The following is a 19,488-nucleotide window of genomic DNA, read 5'->3' as shown; positions in this document are numbered from 1 at the left end:
AATAACGATTGGTACAAAATCCAGATATAGGCTACTTTATTCTTAATATTATCATTTTCTTGCCCGATAAAACGAACTACCACCTGTATTTAATTCATTGTTGGTCTATTGAAAGGTAACCTTTTATAACTTTTATTTAAGATTTCTGTGTAACAAATGCGTAATTCTTTTACTTATATATATTCTTAATTTCAGGACGTGCAACACTTCCTGAACACTTGTTTTAGCAACATATTATAAAATCTTAAAAAACTAGCACACTTTGCTCCTGTCTCTTCGTGTTGATTTATTTGACTCGAAGGCGGAAACAAACAGTTTGAATGAATGTTATAGCATCATATTTTGAAGGTCACCATTTTAAACAATAACGATTGGTACAAAATCCAGACATACTTGATTCCTAATATTGTCATTTTCTTGCCCGATAAAAGGAACTACCAATTGCACTTAATTTATTGTGGGTCTATTGAAAGGTAACCTTTTATAACTTTTATCTGGATTTCTCTGTAACAAATGCGTAATTCATTTACTTACATATATTAATTTCAGGAAGTGAACCAGGTAAGAACTATTCAAATATTCAATTAGTAATCGGCAAAGGCAGCTAATACGATTTTACGTTAAATTCGTTAAAGTAAACTCTTAAGTAGTGAAGTAAAGTAATGAGTAGACATAAAATCACTGTTCCTTTGAAATTACAAATGTTGCATGATTCCGTTTTCTTTCCTTGACACACCAAGGTTAATTTCTCTAAGATTTTCTTTAAAATATGCAAATACATCTCTTAAAAGATGTTTATGTGTTATCATTTGGATATCTTGAAAATACTACGGGTTTAGTGAATAAGGGGGAGAGAGGTATGCCACAAATGTTAGAAAATAGTTTCCGATATTTCTGCTCTTTGTGGCGAAAGTGACATTAATTTCAGAATCGCCACTGAAATGCGCTACCAGCAGTGTATACTCTTAATTTCCAGAGGACGAGTGGATTGTGAAGAACAAAAAAAAAATGGAAAAGAAACTAATAAAAAGAAAGGTTATTAAAAGCGTGTTGTAAAAAAAGAACATTATTAAAAACAAAGAAAAGCAACAAGAAAAGAAAAGAATAAAAAATGTTTGGCTTATTGCATTGTATTGGAAAAATGTGTTTAACAAAATGTTTTGTTGTTTTTTCTTCTCTACTTTTGTGTTCTAAAAGCAACGAGCGAAAAAGTCAAGGTCTTCTGCTCTGAGTTCGCAGCCACGAGCCCCGTGACGTATGACGTAGTCCCTGTTGTTTTCTTTTCTGACGCCTATTGGTAGCTACCTCGAGTTGAAGCATTGGATTGATACAGTAAAGATCTAATTGTAGAAATGGGTAATGGAGTAGTGTGTTTTCGTTGTCAGCGGCCGGTTTAAGCGTATTATTTTCAAGTAATATATTCATTCGTTCGTTTTTACACCGAGTCTGGAGTATTCCGAGGATTATAGGAATTGGATGGAAGTTACTCTGCCTTTGAAAGATTTCTCTGAAAATTTACTTTCTGGTTGAAATCTGGGTTGATGCCGTTTAAGTCGAGGTTGGATGAGAGGAGCAACGGTTGCCGTTAATTGAGGCCAGCTGTGAATTTCTTTGGCGAATACCTGTTTATTTTTTTTTTTTTTTTTGGTTTGTTGGTTTCGTTTGGATTTGATTTCAAATTCAATTTGTTAGTTAATTTGTCTATTGGATTTGACGTAGGTTGCCGAGAATTTTAGGTGGTTCTATTAATCATTCTTTCGTTAGAAGTTTACTGGTAACTCTCGCTTTGCTATTCAAATACAGTATATATTTTTCTAAGCTTAAATCTTCAAAATCGAAGCCATCTCGCGTAGGAACATTAGATCTGTGGAAACGGATCCGACCAACAAATTAATTTTTACAATAATTAAACTTTGCTTGGGAGAATTGCTAATTGTGTGATTCACGGGATTTTGACCGGAAAGAATATTGGTTGTGTGCTGAGAACCGAAAGATCAGTACTCTATTTGAAGTTATTAAACTAAATTAAGTATTGAGTAAAATCTTGATTTACTTCGATAAAGACAATTGGTTTATTATAACTTTGATGAAATTTTGAAGTAAGCTAATTGTTGGATGTGTTTGACCTTGATTATTAGAACTTCGCTAGTCATTTTACTATTCGAGTTTGAATTAATTATTGTTGTTGTTTCGCTATTGTATTTGAGAAATTATTATTGCTATAAAATTGTTAAATAAAATTGTTCTAATAGGATTTATCAGTTTTTTTTTAATTTTAAAATATTGAGAATTGTTTTCTGGAATTTAGAACTAGTAGATAGGAATAAGACTATTTACTGAGTTTAATTGTATGATATTCAAGGCGTCTTTACCAATTGCGCCCTGCAAAACCGGTTTTTCAACGATGGGATTTGTTTTCTTTCTTCATTTTTGGAAGTTAAATGCCGACTGTTTTGACTAACGGCTGTAAGAAGCGCTAAATTAAATTAAAAATTGTTACATTTACTTAAATTATTATGGTGCTTTCTGAATTAAAATTTTTTGGGATTCACTTGAGGCCGGTTGATTACGAGCCGAGAGTAGTACTTAATTGCTGTAGGCCGGTCTATTGTAATTGCTATTAAGTTCAAACAGTGGTGTTCTATGAGAATTATAGTGTCTTGTACTTGATTTTTGCTTGGAATTTTGTAGTTAGTGTAGTTAGAAATTCTTATTTAAATAGTTTCTTATTAATTTTTGTATAATATTAATTGTATTAATCATGTTTATATTGAAACACATGAAGAAAATTTAAGCGAAAATTTAATTACTTTAGATCAAACCGGATTGGTTGACAGTAATAGAAGTGTGATTAATATGAGTTTAACGCCTCCAAATCGCGATTCTTTGCCTTTTGTTAATCAAAACAGCTTTAGCTCAGAAAGTGATAGAAATTCCAGAAATGAGTCTGGATTAGGAATTAATTATTATTCAAATATTAGTAGTTCGAGTTTAGAGAATCCTCCAGTAAACAATATTAGCAGGTTGGCTCAACTTCCTATCACAATTAATAGTGTGTTTAATGGAATCAGGTTTGAACCAGAGATGCCTTCAATGAGAAGGATATTAAGGACGAATATACTTGAGCCAAGAGAGTCTGCGGGATTAAATCCTCAGGCGGGAATCGAATATAGAAGCAATTATCCTATAAAAAACATTTCGAGAGTAGAATGTTTGGAAAATAATATACCATCTAGACAAGTTGGTTTTGACTTGTCAAATGATAGTAGTACTCAGGGTACGAGTCCATCAAAGGTTACAAGCTATCAGAGAATAAAATCCAGCTCCAAGGAGTATTTTCCCGGAATTTTTCCGAAGCATTGGTGTGATCAATACCTTTTTACAAAAACAACTGAGCTGTTAGATTCTAAATTTTAAAAGAATAAAAATATAGACGGCAAGAACAGTTTAATAGCTTTTGAAATTTGGTTGGCTCTTGAAGAATTTAATGAGAATTTGAATTATTCAATGAGTTTAGTGTATTGTTCCCTATTGAGTAAATGTGAGGGAGAATTTCTGATTGAAGTTCAGCGGACAATTCAACTAAACGTTCCTTGGGAGTTATTTAGAGCTAGGATTTTTGATAAATTTATTTCAAAAACAGATAAACATTCTTTGATTGCCGATAGATTATATAGAAAAAAGAGAATAAATGAGGCGGTTGAACACTTTGTTAATGATATTTACTTCACTTCATTAGTGTTGGATTGTAATCGTGAAGAGTTACAACTTATTAATGTTGTTCTTGTAAGGAACGCAACATATTCTATTGTAATATGTCACCTACGTTGTGAACTACAATCTCGTGACTTGGTTCATGTGCCTTATCAACAGATATTCTGAGATAATGAATACATCCTAAACATCAATATGAGAGAGATAACTTCAATTTGCAACGTGACTTACCTATGGTTTCTAGTCTAGCAGTAGAATAGGTACTAACAGATGAACATTGAACTAGTACAGACTGGTGTTGCAACATCCAGTGTTAGCTTTAATGTCTTGAATATAATTTCTGCGAAATTTTGTACAACACTACCAGGCACACTTTATCCCAGTATAGCTATTTTGGGAATTCAGTTTTGAAAAATGCACCATTTCGCCGTTTAAGAATCAGAAGAGATCTCATAGATGAATATCCGTGTGTGGTACATTTATTAAAAATATACTACTACACTAATCACATGAACAATCTGTATTAGGTCTCAAATAAAAAGATATTATGGCAAGAATGGGTAATACTCGTAAAGTTTCTTATTGTTGTTGTCGAAGACTAACAGCAGTGAAGATATCTCTAACGAGATGTTGTCTTTCTGTAGTTCGTAAGTAAGTAGGTGACACTTTGTGCTGTTTCCTGAACAACTGCGCCAGCTCAAACTGTTCCGATTCCAGTTCCCATTCATGTTCGGCTTCCGGTTCCAACTCCGACTTCGACTCCGACAAATGTTCCGACTCCGGTACTAGTGCCATTTCCGGTTCCGATTAAAGAGCATTAGCATTTGAGATCACTTTTTAAGACTATGTCCTATTGTAGAGATTACAAAGCATTGTTAGAATTATGAACACTGCAGCAACAGACTACGCAACCAATAGAAAGAACTCTGAACGCATATTCCATCTCCCAATGTAGAAATGGTATGATCATTGTTTATAGTGTTTTACTCTACATATTTTGAAGTAAGTGCCAATATGAATGAAGCTTCAATCCGTTTCCTCTGCGTTATTTTTCTAACTAAGACAAAATAATCTTCAGTGTAAGAGCAACGATGTCTAACGCGAATCATCTCATGCTGTTTTGTAATAATTCTCATTGTCTTCCAATTCGAATTACATTTCTTTGCAACTTTGAAGAGAAAATGAAATGAAATCTTTGAGTTTTACGTCCCACGGTTATGCCGGTTAGGCTAAAGAAGACGGTGATGATGAGTAATGAATGAAATGGTGGAATGAAGAAAGTGGGAGGAAACGGGAGAACCCCGAGAAAACCCACGCACACGGTGTTTGTCCACCACAAAGTTCACTTGGCGGGGGCTGGGATCGAACCCGGGACCCCAAGCACCAGAGGTGAACGCTCTACCACTGAGCCACCGCGGCCCAACTTTGAAGAGACTCTTACTTTAATTTATTATTAAGTTCAACTCCTTGAAAATATCAAACGTGCACGTAGAATTGAAATTGTTACTTTAGCTACTACCGGATATCGAATAAGACTACGAAAGATACCAAGGCACAATTATTATTATGATTATTATTATTATTAATAACAATAATAATATTTTATTATTATTATTATTATTCGTTACTTACTTTGACAAAATCTTTCTTCCGTCACCTGCTATATGATACATATACCCGCTCACCGGTACAGAATATAACGTCTGCTCTACATGAATGCCCGAAACACAAAACAAGGAATGCAATATAACTCACATGATCCATGAAGTAATTCCATTACAACGTTATATTAAATTGAATATCCTTAATATTAGGGAGTGAATAGACGGTACGTAAAAAACAATTTTATAGCCAGGTCCTGTCATGATGTCAGTGAATTATTGATGTGCATGATGTAACGATGTGATGATGTTCATTTCTCCTTTTTGCTCGCAAATTTTCAAAGAAGTACACCAATGTACTTATGTCTTATAAAATGCAACGACCCATGGGATCACATAAGGTAATGAAATTTTATCAAAGCGAATAAATAAATAGTGTCAATAACATGCATCTGGGCAAACACGTGGTCATCTTGTAGGTCGTGCTAATGAAAGTGCTTTTAATATCAGCCAAATTAGAAATGTAGGGGCGGGACTATTGATAGTGTTGTTAGAAACGAAGAAATTAATGAGTGATGTGACACATGAACTCTATCAACCAATTACTGGTGGAGCCAAGACTGAGAGTTATGTTGCTAAAAGCCAATCAGAAAACAAGATATTAGTGAGTAGTGTGACACGTGACCTCTATCAACCAACCAACATAGGGGTTGAGGTAAGAGGAGGGGGTTATGGGGGGAGCAGGGAAGGGGCGAGGCTTAGGGTAGAGGAGTGGACATGTCTATGGTACCATTTCACTGTTAACGTGGTTAAAAATGTGAAAAGATTTCACTGACTTCGCGAGATGTAGAGCAGGGCTTACTTAAAAAATCTTCGTTTCACTATCACCATGGGTCAAACTACAATTTATAAAAGTAGGACAAGAGTTAAAATAGTTTAGCCTAATTTCTGCCTTACAACTGAATACATAATTAAAAACCAATTTTGCCGAGAGTTTCAAGAAAGTGTATGTGCATGTTATAGTCAATGTCGACTATGATATTTTTTATACTAACAAAGGAACTGTTTCTAGAAGATTTCAAACTTCCGTGAAATGTCATCGCATATTAAAAGCAAAATAAATATTTAAATCAGCTGCTTTTGAACATTGCTTATCTTCCAACGTCTTGCTACGTTTTCTGATGTCTTACTATCTCTACGTCTACGTCAATCACAATTAATATTAAATCAAGCTTCCACACGAGTACAAGTAAAAACGTTACTGATAGAATTTTACGAGTTTAGTGAAGTGTATATCAAAATAACTTTATGACTAAAGATCCTATTTGAAAATGTGTGGTATATCTTCATAGAAGGATTTTTCAGACTATGTGAGGTCGACATCGATCATGAAGAAATTTAAATTACTCAACACTTTGTTCCGATAATATGGACATTGCTTTTTAATATATAAACAGAAATTTGAGAAGACTTTGTAGAGGGAAAATACTAGAGGAATTGGTGCATTCATTGTATGAAGAGTATCAATATTGTATTCCTAACACGGATGTGTGTAATTAGCAGTATCAGCAAGCAAATAGTATTTGCATATATTAGTTAACAGTAATCTATATTTATAACTTAGCATTTGTTTTTATGGAAAAATGTACCAAATAGCTTCTGATTAGATTCAAATCGTTATATACACTTATTCTTCTGCATAATGTTGTAACATCGTGTTATTCTATATTCTTGCGCCTCTTTCCAAAATATTCATTTTTACACCAATACTTCAGACATCAGTATCATATCCAGAGAAAAATCAAACTAAAGCAGCGTACAACGTAAACCAAACTTAAATTTATCAAACGGTTTCGAGTAAGAACATACAACTTTAAAATTAAAATACTTAATCATTTAAAACAGTAATAGAGTATCAACATTTAAATTTTAGAAAATGAAATCATGTTTGAAAACTGATTCAAAAACAATACTTTTCAAGATATTTGATACTTAAATAAGGTAGTGATATTTTTTTTACAAGAATATTCAATAAAGGCATACGCTTTCAACACAAGAATTAATCAATAACTTTTTCTGAATACTAAATTCACAAACGTGGAAATAATTAGCAAATACGTTAAAATATAAGTGGCTATTTTTAAAGAAATTTTAAAAAATCTTTTGAAAATATTTATCTTATCAGATTTTATCACTTTAAGTTTGAAACAAGTTTCATTTGACTATGAGCTGTAAGTAAAGCTAACTAGGGAATGTCGCAAGTTGTTACTTTGAAATCATATTAATACTATGCTCAACTGAGTAATTTTTACATGTGGAACTACCACGCAGACGGAGAAATAATCCATCAGAAGCATGTTCGACTTACGAGCGTTCAAAATTGAACATATTTTCTATAAGATTTGAAGTAACTATTTTCTAATTACAAATTTCACTTTTGTCATCGGCGGGTTTTCTTTGCTGACCAGCACAAGAAAGATGTCTAAATACAGTATTCGCATTTTGCAAATTAAAAGCACTTCCTATGATGGAGGTGAGAAGTAATGGGTAATCGTGTTTTACAACTTGCAACTTGCTGCCACACCAGATCATGCGGTTGATAAAATGTACTTGACACCCGTATTCAAAAGACACTTTTTTGTGTGGACACCTTCAAACTGAAAAATTACATTTGTCTTCGAAACGCTTGGCCGCAGAACTAAAGTGAACGAGACCCGGAAACAGTCGGCCTCTGTGAAAGACGGTGTTTCAATACCTCATCGCTGGCATTTTTTGTTTTTAGTGTTGGTTGTAGGAAAATACTGACAATCTTAGGATATATTTTAACTTAATGGGCGAAAAATCAGGAGAAATAACAAACAATCTACTGGCGACAATGTATCCAAACATTGGTTTTCTTCAGAATAAAATGCACTTTTTCGTAGCTTTGAGCGCATATCAACGCTATTTTATTTTTAATTTTTCGGTGGATGTTGTCTCTGAAAAGTTTCAAAAATTTCCTGAAATTTTACAATATTATTCCATAATCGGCATTTCAATTTGCTGAAATTCAAAAACATGGCAAGCGATGATGTATAAGCATACCCCGACAGGGTTGCTTAGTTACGCAGCCGACAGCTCTACCGCGTTCTTTGTTTGAAATGTCAATTCCGCGTGATGGACTACATATCAAATTCCAGTGGTGTAAACTGTTATTCGTATTCACTGGCAGTGGCAGCCGGTTGTGAATAATTTATTGGGTTCACTGCGTTGTAAAAAATAGCTTATTTTTATTTTCCATAAGTGATACTATGCTGTGCACCCGAGTGCAAAATACTTGTGGGGCAACGGATCTGTGCAAAACAACACATTGGTGGTGGAGCCATTTAAGAAAATATTGCTCTCACTCCCACTTAGAGAATGAAAGGAACATTTTGCAGGCCTTGCAAAGCATTCCGGAGACAAGTATAATTGTTCAGTTTGAAGGATGACACAAATGAAAGTGTTGTTTGGTTGATAATACAGTCAAATAGCCGTAGGAAATAAATTTTATTAGCTTATCGATACTGTGTGCCAAACAGGAGGTAATCAGCTATTTGTAAGACGCCATTACCATTTATACCCCAATAAATGCCATTATCTTGCAACCGGCGTATGGTTTTACGTCACCAGTTTATTGGGTACCCAAGAGAACCCTTCTAAAACAAAATGAAGTGTCTATCTTAGAAAGTGATAACTTCTAAGTATTCGCAAAATCTGTTAAAATTTTAACTTCGAATACTCGTAATTAGACCACTTACGATTGAGGATTTCTCCGTTTGCTTCATTGTTTCATATGTAAAATCGGGTGAATTGAGCTTAATATCAACACGAAGTCAGAGTAACATCACGTCACTTTTCCTAGTAAGAGTATTATTTAGTTTTACTTACATACACAATGTCTCTAACATTACAATATACATACACACACACATACACACACATACACACACACACACACACACATATATATATATATATATATATATATATATATATATATATATATATATATATGTGTTGATTTAACTGTAGAAGTGAGGTAACGACCAAAGTATCTCATTAAGTTACTATAAATCTATATTTAAGAACTTGTGACGTAAATAGAACATTGCAAAGTAATTTAAGTATAACGAATAGTTGCAAACAAGTACATAACCCAGACTTCTATATTGCCATTACATGTTTTACTTAATTTGTGTTTAATGTTCACATATAATATAATATAGTGACGTACTATCAACATCTATCGCATCTTAGATGTTACATTCTAAACACAATAAACACTTTTGTCGTGAAATTGTTATATGAATATACATGCAACAGATTATTTTAATGTAATCATTTTATAAAGTTTTCTTGCAATGAGGAAAATATATCTACATACCAATAATGTTTTGCTCAAACGTGAATCAAGCTCAGTGTTTTCCGAATTGAATTTCCGCGGTTTATCACCCAAAATATTAAGGTGAGATGTTACTAACAAAATTTCAAAGTATTTAAAACACAATGACATTCACATCCGTTCCAAATGCTGTCTGTTTTTTTTTTTTTTCATTTTGATTTTACTATGCATGAATCATTTCATATTTTCCATGTACTTACATTTATTGTATTTTTAACGTACAGAAATTTACGGTTAATTTTATACATAAACACACCCGGCACCCAAACTATTGCTAGTTATCCCTTTGATCCCGAAACTATGGAGTCTATATCATTGTCAGTAGTTTTGAATAATTTTATATATTCACGCTGCCAAGATGTACTAGAGTGTCTAAGTCTCACTTGAAGACCCAAGATCTAAGGATTCAACATAAACATTTTGCATTTAAATTATTTTTACATGTTAAAGCTTCACAAGCATCATCAGAGTGCAAATGAAGGCTGAACTTAATTCACATCTGGAGTGCTACTCTTTATCTAAACACCCCAATATTTATAGATTAGACACTAATATCGGTCTTTTTTTGTCATTTTATGCCTGCGCTTTCCATATTTTCAAGGAGTAACAAGGAGAAATTTCCAGTGCTAGGTCTTAATTTCGATTTAGATGTCATTACATCTGTTACGAATTTACTTTGTACACAGAGAAAAATCCGTTGTCCGGACAGCGGTATATTGTACAAATATATGGTATCCTCTTGCTTACTATAGAAATCAGTACGGAGCATACGTTATCCGTATGCTACATAGACACTGCCCTTAGATGTTACGTCATGCCGTTGCAGCATGTCTGACATCTAACAATTTTCCGTATATCACATGCATATACATATGTTACTTTCGTCAGCTATATGTTATATACGTCCATTTGTATGTGAGATCCTGATTGTCTACATTGTTTCGTACAGAAAGTACGTATAGATGAAACACTTATACAGAAAGTATTATAAAACATGCGTTTTCAGTTATACGTTTGCTGTACGTTAAGTCCAAAAACTACAGGAATTACGCATGTAACCTATCTTTTTAAGTACGCCACCTACAATTTTTTTTCTCAGTGTACACTCTTGGCACTAATGTATCTTGATTCGAATATTTGTACCTCACAATATCACTCCCAGGGTGAAAATTGCAGCGGAATCGGAGTTAAGCGGAATCGGAATTGAGATTATTTAACAAAGAGACCAAGACAATTGTTGATTTGCCACTAATATAGATCGTTTCGTTGCATTTTTATATGTATTCCCTCCCACTCCCCATACCTACAAAGACAGTTCATTTTTGCCAGACCAGAATTATGTTGGAATACAGATACATACATACCTATTTCCACTTAAAAAATAGAGATATTTTTACAGTATAAAAAAAAGAAAGAGAGAGACCTAATGATTACTGTGTGACTACTTCCATATACCAAAGCATATCAGAGTATTGATTTGAAACCAAATATATATATTTAAAAAAAGGTTTTGTTCTGGATTCCTAAAACACAATATCAGTTTTTTCATCTGGCCTTTGGAGTCGTGAATATTTTGTGACTGTGACAACAACTTTTTTCTTTGAAACTACGATCTGATTTTGGATATTTTCCACGTATCTAATACTATTTCAAGAACATGAATCACACGTTGTAATGATAATACAGAGAAGTTACCAACATATGACAAATATCTGCAGTTTTATTTATTGCTATTACACGATTTTCTTAATATGTATTTAGTATTCAAGTATAATATACATATGTTCTGTCAGAACGTACCACATACCAGATGTTATAATTTAAACAAAATAATTAGTTATGTCCTGAAGTTATGATAACTGATTTATTTTATTGTAATTATTTTATATAATTGTCATGCATTGAGGAAAATAAAATTTCACACAAAACGTTTGAATCACATCAATGTCGTTAATATTCAAGTACTACCAGCTTCTAAACTAAGTTGAAATAGGGAGAAGAGTTATTGTACGTTAATTGCTACAGAACTAAATATTAACTGTTTATCAAGCAGAAAAATCAACAAATATTGGCATTATTGGACAATTAGTTGCCAATTAATTAGAGATGGCTAGATTGATAGATAAAATAGGGCTATTACATAAATGTATGTTTCACACATTTTCAAAATGTATATATAATTATTACCATTTTAATAATTACTTAATACGTTTGTGTTTATCAATATTTTAAAATATAAATCTTCGAAAGGTTTCTTCAATGATCCAATTGTCCACTAACCTTAAATAACAACTGCCGATACGTAAATCGCATCAAAGTAATACTTACTCTTCTCTATTTTTTATTTTTTCTGATATATTCAATGCAAGTTTTAAAACTGTATTTTGGCTTTAGGTGTTTATAGCTAACAGTATTATATAAATACATATTCAACAGTGTTGCTTTTCTAAATACTTTGAACAGATTCCCAATAAATCATAAAAACGCTTCTTATGTCTTGTATACTGTAAATAGTTTAATCGGCTCTAATGCATTTGCAGTTAAACCATTTTAGTTCCCCCTGTTTAATTTCACACGTTAACAAAGATTTTAGTTTGTAGCCACTGTTTAATTAAAACATCCGTACTTTGCATGCTAACTCAATCACTAAAAACTGATAACAAACTTCTTACAACGATGTACTTTTACACTTCCATAAGTACTGAAGTCAGTCTATGCATTAATAATATTAATACTACTACTAAAATTATTTTAATACTACTTTCCTTTAGTCTTATTTGAAAGCAGCCATTGGCTTGAACAGGAATATTTTTTGCATAATTACTGTTTGATACTAATATACTTGATCAGCATTCATAAAATATGTCAGATTGCTTTCTTGTTTCGCTGCCACTCGCGTTATAACCTTCAATACCCCTTGGTAATACAATTTAAAAAATCAAAATTTTCCTTACCTTGTACACCCGGTAACATATAGATGAGTCGATGAACAACTACGAAAATCATCATAAGACCAATTTGACTTGTAGTAACAACACGACTAATTTGTTCACTTTGTTTGAATTTCGTCCCGCTTAGATGTATTATTACATATTTTTTTCTTACACAAATGGAAATAAAATTTGTAAATGATTTTGAAAAATGAAACCTTACAACACAAACATTTTCTATTATTTACGTTTACGTTTCCATAGTTACAAAAGGAATTCTCTTTACAGAATTTTTCAGCCTTATGATATTACTATTGAAAAATGATAATGCCTGTTTTGTGAATGTGTACGCCATAGTGCACTCAAATATAACTCAGATGACAATTACATTATCTCGGCTTTCAGTATGACTATCGTCAAACTGTGCTATTGTTATTTCTTTATTGACGTTATTTACTCCCCCCCAATCTATTACAAATATTGGCTTTAGGCTTGTCATCCTTTAAATCAGTATTAGGCAAATCTGTCGTTTGACCTCTTTGCTTCACACCACATAGTCTTTTAAAATAACGTTTATAACAATGCTGTCAGTGTTACTGCCAGGCAAACGCCAAAATTTGTTGTTTATTTTCACCCTGCTCTAGCTTCATAACAACCTTTTGTGAATGATTATTGTGATATAGAAGTGCAAAAAACTTTTCCCATTCGTATGATTTATTCTTTACACTCACATTTTCGGGTACTTAAACTTAAAGTTTATTTCCAAGCCCGACTTTTTTGCTCTATTTAAAAATTATTTTTGAACATCACTAGATTCACAACACTTTGGATGTCAACGTTTGTTCAATTGAGTTAGAAGTTACTTGTGCTAGATAGTTCTTTCAAACTTCAAGACCATCTGCAAATCTAACGTATTTAAACGTTGTAGTTTCGTCTCAGAATTTTCAAACCTTTTTTGAATCTTAAGTATTTTTTTTCGGTGTGGTTACCTTTTAAGTAACCTTATTGGTTTGGCGGTAACAGTGCTACTTGTGCTAAAAGGTCCGTATTAACTAAGCCTATATGTTCTTTATTATGGCTGAGCCTACTTTCAAAATAACTATTGTTACTCCACTTGTTGGGATATTAATCATTTATGTACCATCTGCTCTACATCGTTTCCTTTAACGCCTCTTTCACACTACACGCCGTGCCGTTACGGCGCCGCGCCGTGTATACAAATGTCGTGCCGCAAAGCATGCGGCTCCTTTCGCGAACATTATATCGGTTTTTTGCTCTACAACTGATTTACCTTTTCTACTTGCTGGACAACTGATTTATCTTTTCTACAGTAGAGACAGTATAGATGATCGAGATAAGTTATTATATTTTTACTCGTTCAACCTAAATGCTAAAAGACGAAGGTATAGAGGAATGAAATGGATTTACTTCTTGAACACTCAAAGACCTGTAATTGATGTGTTTGTGCTACTATTTAGTGAGGTAATAAGTGATGGAATGAATTTTCTAACTATTTTCGTATGTCGATAGCAACCTTTGATGAGTTGAGTTAATAATGAGCTTAACGACCCTTTCAGCATCGAGGCTATATGAGACGCGACCTACTGATTAACGTGGAACACGAATGAGCTCCCGCCCGGATTCTATCCAAGGCTACCCACGCCAAAGGCGCGTACGGTAACCGCTTAGCCACGAAAAAGCTTTATGATGTGTTGTTAGAGGAGATAAAAAGGACAAATTTCAAGGCAAAATTTCTCCTTAAGACATGACATTTTGCCGACTGAAAGACATGTCATTGCTCTGCAATAAGTAGTTGAAAATTCTACATTTCGAAAATGTTTGATCTCCATATTTACACATTTATATCCAATTGTGACTTGATTTTGAATATATATATCTCAAGTATTACAATATAAATTTAATTAAAAAACACAGGATCTGGGACACACGGTCCCAGTATAAACATCCATATTGTGGCGCTGAATCCAAAAATATGGTTGCATTGCTCTTTATTGAAGGAATTGAAAAGATCATATTGCATTAATATGCATTTTAAAAGACATTTTTCTCTCTTGATTTGCCACAAGCTAGCCCCAGAGAAAGAAAATACGCAAATTCTTATGAAGGTGACTGATGTTGCTTTTGCTGCGCAGTTTTGTAGGAAGTTTACTTGTCGTAGGTTACTCATAGTCCTCCTACAGGATACATAATCATGATATTGACAACGTGACGCCGCATTAATGTGCGGAAATTGGTTAAATAGTTAGGAATCTATAGATAAGTCTAGAAATCATGCTATTGAATTCATCCGGCTGTGAAAGTATACGTGTGTACATGTGTGTCACGCCACGTATTCTGGGTGCGGCAGTCTCTAAGAGCCAATCAGAATGCAAAAAGCAATAAGGTTCCATATTTGTGGAGATGACAAAACGGATAAATTGACTGATACGAGGCTTGGGTGTGTCCCTCGAAAATAATACAAAAGGACCTCAAGGTCTCAAACGGTTGTTGAGAAGTTCAGGGGTCCAGAGGTGCTGAAGTTCAAGAAATTCGAGACGTTGGTTGTGACCTGACAGAATCATCGTCAGAGTTTTAGGAGTTACAAGAATGCTACCATAAGGTATGTATAAGCACTTGTTGCATAAGAAATTTCAAGTTTAGAGATGTCATGCAGTACTTGAAAATGTTCTGTCTAGATAAAACTTTCAAGATTAAGAACTGTTGTCACATACTTGCATTCCATCTTCCATCTGTAATAACTTAAATATCTAAATATCTTGCTTGTCAAACGATCTATATTAAGATACCAAACTATCAAATGAATTATCAAATATGAAATTATTCTTGTTGAATCATTCAATTAAATGTTGTTGTATATTACAATTTTAGTAATGTAATAAACTTACTTTTTAGAAATTATGTTATCATTTCCCTAGATTAACCCACCTTTTCCCATGAAAGTCATGGTGTAATTTAATTATAATACTTTTGTGACATCCGCTAAATTATAGCGTGAGCAGTTCTCTAATGAATGTGGAATTTAACGAGCTAAGTAAACAAAAACAGACCTGCACATCGTCACAAATGGGGGCTCGTCCAAAGCCTATCTTCTCTTTTCATTTTTCAGGACGAAAAATATTGTGGTGATGCTATGACATCCTCCCTTCTTTGTGTTGTCTTACGTTCATGTTTTGGTATTACGTCCATGGTGCATATTAATTGAGGAGATTTATGTAAGTTGTCGCATTATTGCAAATGTGTTATTATGGATTCTAATGGCAATTAGTGATTTGATTATGTTGCTCATAGTTAAATATCCCCCCATATTTTTCGATTAGTGAAACCAAAATTTTTATTAAGTAATTCGAAATGTCTTTCCATTGGTTCCCCTTTTTCAAACCTAAGAAAACTCCACCAATGTTTCATGCATGGTAGATTGCAAATTTGGGTGAAGCAAGTTGCAAAATATTGTAGAAAAACTCTTGCTCAGAAAGCCGCACTCACGCTGGCTTTGAGCTCCGAATTATATCCCCTGGCAAAAAAAGCAAAAATACCATCTTCAACAGTATAGTTTACCGGATCCTCTGGATAGGCAACCGATAACGCAAACGCAGCGCTATAAGGAAAATTTAGCTAAGTTTGAAGAAACTTGTAATAAAATGCCATCCGTGACTCCCTTGGACAGTACACAATATAAACCAGTGGTCGCGAAACAAACAATTTTCCTTAAGCCAGAAAAACTGACTAACCCTTCTAATGAAGGTGCAGGTAGTTCATCCGAAGAGTCTCCTGGCATCATGACGAGTGATTTTGAGTTTGACCCTAAATTAGCTTCAACACCTGTAAAGAAAAAAAGAACAGCAGCAAATAGTTGCTTCAGAAGTGATGGAGGATGAAGTTTATTTTCCATTTGATATACTACCTCACGTGGAAAAACCCCTAAAGGGTAGACTCTCAGAAAATTCACCACCTGAATCAAGTAAATATGATTCCGAGAGACGAAATTTAAATGATGGCAAAGAAACTGGTCTATCAGGAAAACACTGCACGTGACGTACTAACATCAAGTCCTTTCTCATATGACTCAGGCAAAGAACTTAAAGAGTTAATAAATGAAAAACCTTGAATTGAAAATCAGTAGTAGAAAATGGATCGATCTGGGCCAACATAGGACAACATAGAACAACCTAGAACAACTCACGAGCCCCTGGGAAATTGACCACCGTAAACCGTGAGCCCACGGTCTTTTACGACCTCCATTTTAGGGGTGAATTTATTCCCTTTTATGAGCACTTTTAGGGGGTGTATTCGTTCTCTTTTACGAGCACTTTTTAAGGGGTGAACGCGTTCTCTTTTATGAGCATATTTTCCAACCCCTACGAAAACATAGCATAACAAGGGTATACTCGTTCTCTTTTATGAGCATTTTTTCAACATAGGAGACAATGAACATAGCAAAGGGGTACGAACACACAACATAGAAGGGGTGTATTCATTTCCCAACCCCTACGAACATCAGACTACGTAACAGAACAGAAGAGCAGATAACACATAAGAGTACGTATCACACAACAGAACAGACTCGTTTTCTTTTATGAGCACATTTTTCAACCCCTATTTTAACATAGCAGAGCTAATAAAAGAGCATGGCTTATTTTCCAACCCTTATTTTAACATAGCAGAAATTACACTGAGACTATGAACACACAGCAGAACAAATAATACATAGCACAGCTAATAAAAGAACATGGCTTATTTTCCAACCCCTATTTTACCATAGCAGAAATTACACTGAGACTATGAACACATAGAAGAGACTACGTTATATAGCAAGGGTGGACTCGTTCCCTTTTATGAGCACATTTTTCAACCCCTATTTTAACATAACAGAAATGACATAAGAATACGTAACATAGCAGATAACTCATTCCAACCCCTATTTTAACATAACAGAAATGACATAAGAATACATAACTCATTCCAACCCTTATTTTAACATAACGAGCAAAGATTACAATCGAACACCCCACGGTCTACAGATAATCATTTTAGAGGGTGTATTCATTCATTCTCTTTGATGGCCATTTTTCCACCCCTAATTGAAATTACATAGGAGAGCAGATAATACATAAGATTCGTTCCCTTTTATGAACACTTTTTAGGTGTGAACTCGTTCCCTTTTATGATCATATTTTCAACCCGTATTTGAACATTTTAACATAGTAGAAATGACGTAAGCATGTCCTCCAACTACTGACCATCGTGAACAAAGGTCAAACTCAAAAACAAAACAACATATCGAGGTGCTGTTTCCACATTTAGTAAAATTCCAAAATAATGACAATCGAGGTCAAAGGTCAAAACTCGAAAACAGAGCCACATACTCAGGTGCTGTTTCCACATTTAGTAATTGGTCATCAACTACTACAAGTTCCAAAATAGTGGCCATCGAGGTCAAACGTCAACATACTTAAAACCTAATCACTCGAAAATGAATCCACATATTGAGGTGCTGTTTCCACATTTAGTAATTGGTCATCAACTACTACAAGTTCCAAAATAGTGGCCATCGAGGTCAAACGTCAACATATTTAAAACCTAATCACTCGAAAATGGATCCACATATTGAGGTGCTGTTTCCACATTTAGCAATTGGTCATCAGGCACTACAAGTTCCAAAATAGTGGTCATCGAGGTCAAAGGTCAGAATACTTAAAACCCAATAACTCGAAAACGAAGCAACGTACTGAAGTGCTGTTTCCACATTTAGTAATTGATCATCAAATACTACAAGTTCCAAAATAGTGACCATCGACGTCAAAGGTCAAAATACTTAAAATCTAATAACTCAGAAACGGAGACACATATTGAGATGGTGTTTCCACATTTAGTAATTGGTCATCAACCAGTGCGAGTTCCAGAATAATGACCATCGAGGTCAAAGGTCAAAATACTTAAAACCTAATAACTCGAAAATGGATCCACATATTGAGGTGCTGTTTCCACATTTAGAAATTGGTCATCAGGTACTACAAGTTCCAAAATAGTGGCCATCGAGGTCAAAGGTCAACATACTTAAAACCAAATAACTCTTAAATGGATCCTCATATTGAGGTGCGGTTTTCAAATCTAGTAACTGGTCATCACCTACTACAAGTTCCAAAATAATGATCATCGAGGTCAAAGGTCAACATACTTAAAACCTAATAACACGAAAACTGAGCCACATATTGAGATGCTGTTTCCACATTTAGTAATCGACCACTAACTAGTACAAGTTCAAAAATAATGACCATCGAGGTCAAAGGTCAAAATACTTAAAACCCAATAACTCGAAAACGAAGCAACGTATTGAAGTGTTGTTTCCACATTTAGCAAGAGGTCATCAACTAGTACAAGTTCCAAAATAATGACCATCGAGGTCAAAGGTCAATCTCGTAAATGAAACCACATATTGAGATAACGTTTCCTCATTTAGTAAATTTGTGTGATCTATTCAATTTTGTACAAAGCAGAAAAAAGTGAAGAAGGAATAAATTTGAGAACACAATTTTAACTAGCGCAGAATTTCTGTACCTTTTTGGGCTATTCAAAAGAAAGCAAATATATGCCATATTTACTAGCTGAGAATTATTTAAGCAAAACGAAGAAAGCGAACATGGACCATTTTACTCAAATTTGGATGGAGAATTTATATTTGTATGAACCAGAAAAAAATGAAGAAGGTTCAATATTTCTGTACAATTTTGTACTACCCAAATAATCACAAGAAATTCAAAAAAGGGTTATTTTATACCTTTTTGTGCTATTCAAATAATAG

General features: G+C 33.9%; 1 long non-coding RNA gene across 1 annotated transcript in view; it reads left to right on the top strand.

Moving 5' to 3' along the window:
• Positions 1 to 547: 547 nt before the first annotated feature.
• The window catches only part of LOC145683395 (uncharacterized), a 413,636-nt gene continuing 394,695 nt past the window's right edge, over positions 548 to 19,488 (top strand). Inside the window, exon 1 of the long non-coding RNA XR_014131077.1 lies at positions 548 to 561. This is a non-coding gene — a long non-coding RNA (uncharacterized LOC145683395). The remainder of the gene's footprint in view (positions 562 to 19,488) is intronic.

Source organism: Thermobia domestica, chromosome 4 (assembly GCF_964235325.1).
Source record: "Thermobia domestica chromosome 4, izTheDome1.hap1.1, whole genome shotgun sequence".
NCBI classification, from domain to species: Eukaryota; Metazoa; Arthropoda; class Insecta; order Zygentoma; family Lepismatidae; genus Thermobia; species Thermobia domestica.
Note: the sequence above shows the minus strand (reverse complement) of the source record. Positions and strands in the feature narration are given on the sequence as shown.